Below are 9429 nucleotides of genomic sequence, written 5' to 3'. Positions count from 1 at the left end.
CTTTTTTTTTTTTTCATTTTGCCGACGCGCATTGCTACGGCAACAGGCGCGCATACCTGAAACCGGAGACTTTTTTTTTTGGCCTTATTTGTTGCTTTTTTTTTACTCTTCTTGTTTAAATGAAATATTTTATGGAGCCTTATTCCCAAAAGTGCTACACAGAATATAATGTACATGTTATACAAAAACTGAGTGGCTCAGCGTGGATTGGGAGGAATATTATCGCAAGGTAAAATCTGGACTTTTCCATTTCACAAGGCGAAGCCGAGTGAACTGGAAAAGTCCAGATTTTGCCGAGCGATTATAGTCCTCCCATTTCACAATTTAAAGCCACTCAATATTTGTTTTATATAACTGACATACAGATCCTTGTAATTTGATATATTTGAACCTTTTTTCCCAATACAAAACTGAAGGAAAATCTATTTCTCTCCTCCAAACAACCCCATCACAAAAATATTTTAACCAACGCTGTAGCGCTGGCTCTTTGGAACAATACGCGCAACGCTGAACGCGCACACCGGCATGCATTTGCACACATATACTGTGTCATGATCCTAACTGTTGAGGAGTATTTCTCATTCCCCATTGCCGGATAGTACTTTTTGAGCCGCGGCGTGAATGGGAGCAATAACGAATGTCATGTGATGTGAGTTCCACGATCAAATGACTAGGATCTGTAAGTCGGTTATACATGTATAAACATAATTATTGACGTTAAAACATACTTTTGTGGAACCCTGGGATGGATGATTTCTGCTGCATGTTTTAGTTTCAGTAGATGGCACACTTTCTCGATTTGTCTCCTGTGTTGACCTGCAGACTTGTATGCTAAATCTCCATTGCCATACTTGAGGATTTCATATTAAATCCAACTTCCGAGCAGTGGCTCATCATCTGAAATCAATTTCAGAGGTATAGTTGTAAATAATACATGCACTGAAACCGAGTGGGTGTACATTGTACATGTACAGTATGCATAAATTCAACCACTTAGCTGTCTTGCAAATCATTTTCTTTTGGCATTGTTGTTCATTAGTCTATTCGCTCTTTGCACGCTTCCGCCATTAGCCATGTCAGCATGCAGAGCCTCAATCAGCAACTTTACACAATAAAAGTAGCTGGTGCAGTGATTCCCCTGTATATACGGGAATCACTGAACCCCGACACAGCAAGCCTGCTGGTAAAAACCCAGGAGAGTTATCTGCTGTCGGCTACTAAGCTCTGCCACTACATCTATCACCGGCCAATGCTGCAAAAGAGATATGGCATAAAAGCCCAACAAATCGAGCAGACAAAAGCTGAAGCAGAGGATTTCAAAATTTCCGACAGGCGGAAAACCAATCCAAAATTTCAGAGAGTCACAGGTGACTGTCTCGCATTCCATGAATTTGGCCAGTGTCAAATCGACGGGCACCCCAGCCCTTGGTGCTCCTCTAGAATAGAGCTCCGCCATTCAAGCAGTTTCTGAGATGACGTACACTATGCCAGGGAATTTGGGGTTCCTCAAGCAGTAAAGCTGGAAAAAGACATTTTGAAATCATCCCAATTACTTCAAAAGTTGCCAGATCGAGGCTCTGCATGCTTATGGCATAGTGTGAATAGAGCAAATTACATGTATGTAAATATTTGTTAACCTATATTAGTCAGTTGGTCTAGACCATGGCTAGAGTCTATAACATTTGACATGTTTGAGCAGATTCACTGATTAATTATGCACGACAAGTGCATCCTGACCTCTAAATTTTGACCAATCAGCGGGCGCTTTCTACATGTCGTTCACCGTTGTGTCATATGCATGGATTAAAAAAAAAACACCTAGATGCAGCAACAAAGGCTGTGGTCATGCGCTCTGTATTATTTTACGCGATATGCACCCGGCTGTTGTCTTACAATTACACTGCATTTGAATTGACAAATCATTAAGTCCTGATTTGGGAACGAAATGACATCACAATTTGTCACCTACCTTCTTCAATTTCATCTTTTGGTTGGGGGGGGGGTGGTCCTTTGGGGGTTGTCCGTTTAGCAATTGCCAGGTAGTGTAGGTACTGTGGTGATCCTTTCTGCAAAAAAGAAATCATAAAGAGCTTTAACCTTTACCGTCCAAATGCAGCAGCAACATGCAACACATGTCTATGTGACGAGCCCAGACCTGCCAACCAGTCCGATTTTGCTGTATTTTGTGTGGGAATTTGTTGAAAATACAAACATGTATGCCTATACAAAATACAGGTTGTTTTTTGTTTTTAAAGAAAAACACATTTTTTTGCAGATTCAGAATACAGTTTTTCGATCCCAAAGGTTGGCAGGTCTGGTCTACCCGTTTCAGCCCGAGTTGTTTTCGACACGGATCGGACGGACGCAATGTTCACACTGTTCTTTACGAGAACGGCCGCTACATGAACGGTGTAACGTTCAATCCGGCTACGGCCCACGTGTATTCACACTGCAAAATCTCATCATGGATCACATTCGGCACGGGGCGCTGCGATGATTCTCTCAATCCAAAAATGCATTGCGACGCACGCGGCTGCGCGCACGAGGTTCTAACGGACAGGACGGTGTGCAGCGTAAATTTACTGCTCTATGAAATACGGACTCATTTTCGACACAGTTCAGGCCGAAAAATGCAATTTCGATCTGGGTTGATATTTTCAACCCTGGACCCTCATAGGGTTTGAACCGGGTTGAAATGTTAGAAGTGGGAAAAGGGTTGAAAAAAATCAGTGGACAGTGTGAAAAGACCTTTAGAGCGATCATTTTGCGTACACATGCACAGGAATCATTACTAACAGTGTCGGTCATGATTGTTCCTGCTGTCCTTTCATACACACTGCAAAAACAGAAATGTGATGACGTGTTTAGCCTGAATCTTCAGATGGTGGTCTAAACGTGTGTCAGGTTTGAAGTCGATCAGATGTCTGGAAAAAAGCCCAAAGTACTGAATAGAGAAGAAACACTTAATCTACATGTACAATGTAGTTCTTACGCATAAGTTGCACAGACCTTTGTACTACATACCAAAGTCTTTCCACTGAAATATCTGTATAAAAAAAATTGTGTGGGAAAGATGAGAGTAAGTAGACAAATGTTATAATAGCCTTTTCTGTATTTAACCCTTGGAATGCTGCCCCCCCCCCAATCATCCCTCATACTAGCTGTTGGGCATAACACCGAGCCATTACCCACATACAAGCAAATTAAATATGTACTCACGCTTTGTTGCTCTTCCCCAGAATGTCAAGGCGATTCCTGTTGTTGCGGATGTTATGAAATCGCAGCAGGTGGTGTGCGAGATAAACAAAATCTCTGTCGCAGAATTGGCAGGGAATGTCCCGTCCTCTGTCCTATTCACAACAGGGAGAGGACGCAGCAAGGTCAGGGTTTTCAAATGGCTTTGAGGTGGGGCCAACTACCAACTGCATGCACAGAGTATCCACAAAGCTACTGGTACATGTAGCTGCAACGATTTGTCTTCCGCTCACTTTTTTTGGTTGTGACCATTGTATTAGGCACAGCGCTAGAGAACATCACTGTGTGACAGGCATTAGAAAGTGGAAGAAAAAGATCAACATTCTGACTGACCCAATAATAATGATAATAATTTTGCTTATGTGTAGGGCTTTCCATCGTATCAACAATCTTTTCAGAGCGCTTTACAATTATTACCCCGTTCATCAGGCCATCGGACGACAAAGTAGCTGATATCAGCGCTAAACCGGTCCTCGACCCTCACAGGTACCCATTTGTACTCCTGGGTGGAGAGCGGCAATTGTAGTTAAGTGTCTTGCCCAAGGGCACCAATTTCATTTTACCTGGTACGGTTCGAACCCATGCAATTTCGTACATGAGGCAAACACCGTAACCACTCGACCATGGAGTTCTACCATGTGACCAGAACCAAATTAGTTAATATTTTATGGCCTTACAAATAATTTGGATCTTTTAGAAACTCACTGGGTTTCTCGGCCCCTGTTTCGTTTTCTTCATTTCGAAGCGCCTTGCACTGTACTCAAAAGTGTCGTACATCTGGCATGTCTGGGCTTCTTTATCTTCTTTGTTGTCTTCTTTATCTTCTTCGTCGTTGTCTCCTTCACCTTCTTTGTCGTCGTCTCCTTCACCTTCTTTGTTGTCCTCTTTGTATTCCTCATCTTCTTCGTACATGTATTCTTCATCTTCTTCGTTGTCTTCATCTTCTTCTTTCTCTTCGTGTACTTCATCCTCTCCTCCTCCCTCCGGTTGCTCCTCCCCTCCTTCCTTCTCTCTTGTATTGTCTAACTCCTGTTCTAAATCTTCTTCTGCTATACCTCCCATACTCAAATTTTCCAGCATCCATGGTGCCTTTGACTGTGCAAAATAGAAAAAAACTAGAGATCTATGTCTGTTTGCAACAGAACATAGGGCTTTTCAGCATTATGATTTTTTTTTTTATCATTAAACGTCCCTGACTATGCACGAACATAAAATCCGTCAAAGTTAGCCGAAAATTGGCTTAAACGGACAGGATTTGACCTTGGCAACACGTGCGCTGCGGGCTGACTGACGTAGTACGTATGTGCGTATGTACAACGTACGTGCATGTGCTATACACATTGTGGAAGTCCTGTGCATGTTTTACAGCTCTCTACCGCAACTTGCGTAAGGGATATTTTTGGCCAACTGTGTGAACAATTTGACAAGCTGGGAACTTGGCACTGTTAAGGCAAATGTTTACGCTATCATTTAATGGGCAATTCAAGATTATTATCTGTACGGATTGATTTGTTAGCAATTTTAGAAAAAGAAATGGTCTTTTCAACGGAACTTCCGGTCTGATGACGTCATACGCCTAAAACTTCGTACACGTCTTAAGTGGGTCAAGGTAATCGTATACACCAATATTTAGGCGATTCCGACAAACTTCGCCACAGACATCTATTCAAAATACATTTTTGAAAATGTTCAACCTGTCGCTAGAGGGCGCTCAAAGATAACATGACGTCATCGGTAGATGATTTTAAGAATACTATCAGCCAAGAGACTAACACTGTTGAAAGCAATTTCATATCTATTACCACTTTTAAATAATAAGCCACTTCCGGTTTTGGCATTATTCGACCGGAAGCAAGGGTCACGTGATTGCACGCACACTGAATGAAATAAAGACCTCAACCTACTCTACCACTTGCCAGCAACAGAATGTTGCGGACGCGTACGGTTGATTTCTTATGCAATTTTAAATATTAAAAGTGTCACAATTTAATTGCCCATAAATAACCACCGGATGACGTCATCATGACGTCATCATTACACAAGATTGTTTGAATTAGGGTCTTTGCTTGGAAAAAGACTGGTGTAAATGAATTACTGGTAAAGAGTCGAAAATACCCTTTGAAAATCAACCTTTTTTTTACAATTTCTGTGTACAAAGTCTATGGGAAAAATTAAATATTCACAAATCTGTAATAAATTAGTCGATGACGTCACCATGACATCATTCTTCGGGACACAATGTCACTATGGGGTCTTTACATGGGACAAGTTTCATTAGAATACGAGTTTTTTTTTAGGTCCGAAATGCCGCGTAGAATAAACGTGTACAAAGTCTATGGGATTTGGGGTAGGAACAAAAGGGGGAAAAAAAACTAGAGATCTATGTCTGTTTGCAACAGAACATAGGGCTTTTCCGCATTTTTTTTTATCAATAATACGTCCCTGACTATGCATGAACATAAAATTTGTCAAAGTTAGCCGAAAATCGGCTAAAACGGTCACTGTGGACAGGATTTGACCTCAGCAACACGTGCGCCGCGGGCTGACTGACATACGAGATGTACAACGTACGTGCATGTACATTGTGGACGTCCTGTGTATGTTTTAAAGCAGAGGTATTGTCAACCTGAAGTTTTAAGTGCACGCAGGGCATGTCAGAGTTTGCTTATTGCCTCGAAGCATTCAAATGATTTAGACCTACCCTTAAATCGACAATTAAAGTAAAAACTAATTTAAAAACTGCTATATGGTTGATTTTTCAGGAATTTTCAAAGGAAAAAAGGTCTTTTCATTATAACTTCCGGTTTGATGACGTCATATGCCTAAAACTTTGCACACGTGTTAAAGGGGTCTAGGTCATCAAATACGCCAATATTTAGGCGATTCCGACAAACTTCGCCACAGACATCTATTCAAAATACATTTTTTTTAATTTTCAACCTGTCGCTAGAGAGCGCTCGAAGATTGCATGACGTCATCGGTAGATAATTTGAAGAATACTATCGGCCAAGAGACTAACACCGTTGAAAGCAAGTTTATATCTATTACCACTTTCAAATAATAAGCCACTTCCGGTTTTGGCCTTATTCGACCAGATGCAAGGGTCACGTGATTTCACGCACACTGAATGAAATACAGACCTCAACCTACTCTACCACTTGCCGGCAACAGAATGCTGCGGACGCGTACGGTTGATTTCTTATGCATTTTTAAATATTAAAAGTGTCACAATTTAATTGCCTATAAATAAATACAGGATGACGTCATCATGACGTCATCATTCCACAATGTTGTTTGAATTAGGGTCTTTGCCTGGATAAAGAGTGGTGTAAATGAATTATTGGGAACATCGGGTAGATCCCTTTTGGGGTGCAAATCTCGGTAAAATTGTTTAGTCAGGGGTAAGTATGTGGTGACTGATGAGTAGCATGAAAGAAATAACCAACGAAAAAAATTAACTCATTATGCAAAAATAGAACACCCCAAAAAGAGGGGAAAATAGTGGTTTAAAAAAAAAGGAAAAAAAGTAAGGTCTACTAAAGGTTAAAAAGTCAGTGTTAATACTTTCCATTCTCGTAATTATTAGTTACATAAAAAACGAAATGTGTTAGCTCACCAGACATGCCAATGACTTGGCATGCGAGGAGATCAGGCCCCCAACCCGTAGCTACCGAGCTGCCAACTGTCCTTTTTTTTCAGCTGACAGCTGGCAATGACGGCTGATGTCCTCACAACAGTCGTTTTGATGTCGAGATCAAAGACGACCAGGCTTACTTTGGGAACTGTCAGGGAACAAAAATAAATAATTTTTAAAAATGAAAACAAAAGAATAAACAGGAAATGAAGAAAACTGTACTCGAAAACAAATTCTGCCGACCTTGTTCATTTGTGCTGCAGCAGTTGCAAAGGTAGCTGCATTCTTTACAATATGCTTTCTTTGTCTCATAGCATCCCATACATAGCACTTGGCTGATCCTCAGTCCAATATTATCGACTGGATCTTTTTCGTGGGAGGTTGAAATAAGTGCCACTTAATTGCAATACCATACTTTTTCGCCAAAGCTGGGCTGGATGCTGCTATAAATGCTGCTATAAATTTGTTCTTGAATTTAAGTGGAGTACTGTGGCCTCGTGGTTAAGGGCACTGATTCGTGGTCTGCGGGTAAAGCTGCAGGTTGTGGGTTCGAGTCCTGGCGGGGTCATGGTGCGTGTGCCCTTGGGCAAGGCACTTTGTCACTCATTGCTTCTCTCCACCAAGGAGTAAATGGGTACCTGTGAGGGCAGAGATGGTTATTGTGATTGAATTAGCTTCCTTGCGCCTAACAGGCTGCATCGAGCTGTATACTCCCCAGGGAGCTGAGATGGTATTTGGAATGTTTCATGTGCCCAATGGGCAGGGGTAATAATGATGTAGCACCATGAGCACCAGTCCTGGTGAATACGTGCGCTTTATAAATATCCACTATTATTATTGAATTGATATCTTGGGCCATCTGACCACAACGATGTTTAACAGTCTTCACTGTTGGTGGAAGGTCATCGAGAACTTGGTCAATATATGCAACCAGGGTTTCTTTTGCACGGGTCAGGTTGTACGCGAGAAGTACACTGGGGTGTATTTCTACAGAATACCAAAGTGGCTGCTGTGAACAAAGTGACCAGTTTCTGGTTCCAGTGTGCTGATTATATTTCATCTTGCGACACGCAGTGTAATTCTCTGAGAAATCTACCTATAGGATACCCTTCTGTGGATCATGGATCTCGGACCCAGCCAACTCTCTGTCTACTTGGTATGTTGATGCCTTTGCCCACTTCACATAGCAGTGCTATAAACACGTTGGAATGATGTCGTAGATGTGACATAGAAGTAAGTCAATTGGCCCATATTCAACTGCTTTCATGATTTTTTTTTTGTCCTCATCATCACTCTTCCATGCATACCAAGTAACACTGTCATCAGTAACTTCATCGAATGCATACTTCTTCATGAATCCGGCTGCGATTTGGCAATCAGGGCACTGATTGATCGAGCATTCCCTTGTTGGAGAATCATAAAGGAGAGTGATGGGCAAGTCATGGGTGTAAGCTTGGGAAAGTTGGACAAGCCTTATGGAGTGCATCAACAGCAAATATGAAATTTTCATGGTATTTACATAGGCACACATTGTTCGGAAGCTGTTTGCTGAGATAAACGTGCATTGGCTGCAGTTCTACAAATTTCCTCTTTCCAACTGTGGCTTCTGGATATCCCTACAGAAAAGAGCGTACGTTTCCATCAGTGATGATGTCGGTTGGCGTACTTGTATCTTCTTCTTTTGTCCATCTTCTCCACGAACAACTTGCAATCCTTCATGCCTGGACCCTGCCGACTTATATCATCACGTTCATAGAATGTCTTTACCAGTTTAATAGTGTCACTAGATATCCCATTAGGTGCTGATCTCTTTTGCTTGCTGGCTTGAGGTGATTGACTGGCATCTTGAAAAAGTTAAGACTAAGTCTCCTCCGTTTTCGGGGGCCACAGCCATCATTTTCTTTGCTCGGGCAGTAGCTTTAGCGAAAGCTATGGCACTGTGAAATGCGGACGGTTTTTTGGCTGCTGCTGCTCCTGATAGCAGCTTTCTGTGCGCTGAGGTTTTGCTTTTTCATTGATGCAGGCAGTCCAATGACTTTAGCTTTCTGATTCAGTCTGCTCTTTCTGGAAGTTTCTCTGTGTTTCTTCTTGTACTCATCATATTTTCTTCCTGCTTCAGTTTCACTTTGAAACGTTTCTGCTTCTCAGCATTAGTCAACCCCATTGCTGAAAAAAGGGAAAGCATCTACCAATCTAGGATTGTGTCGAACAAGAAAACATGACATGTGCGTAAAATTAATTTAACCAATTCCTCATCAAATTATGAAACCTGCACCAAATGGTATTGAATTCCAATTAGGTACTTTTAGAGAAAAACAATTAAGCTTACATCTGTTGTTTGCAGTCAGTAGGAGTAATTTAGCAAAAATGTGCACATGGAGCTTCAGGATACACTCTTTCATTAATGTTGCTAACTTTGTGCTGACAGATTTTGTGATACATGAGGTTAACTAATTGCCTGTTGAAATGACATTACATACGCCAGTAATCAAATATAAAAAGATTGGAATTGGGAAACACAAATGAATTTGATAAGGCAG

Source organism: Patiria miniata, unplaced genomic scaffold, assembly GCF_015706575.1.
Source record: "Patiria miniata isolate m_02_andy unplaced genomic scaffold, ASM1570657v1 HiC_scaffold_26, whole genome shotgun sequence".
Taxonomy (NCBI): domain Eukaryota; kingdom Metazoa; phylum Echinodermata; class Asteroidea; order Valvatida; family Asterinidae; genus Patiria; species Patiria miniata.
This window is presented reverse-complemented; position numbering follows the sequence as displayed.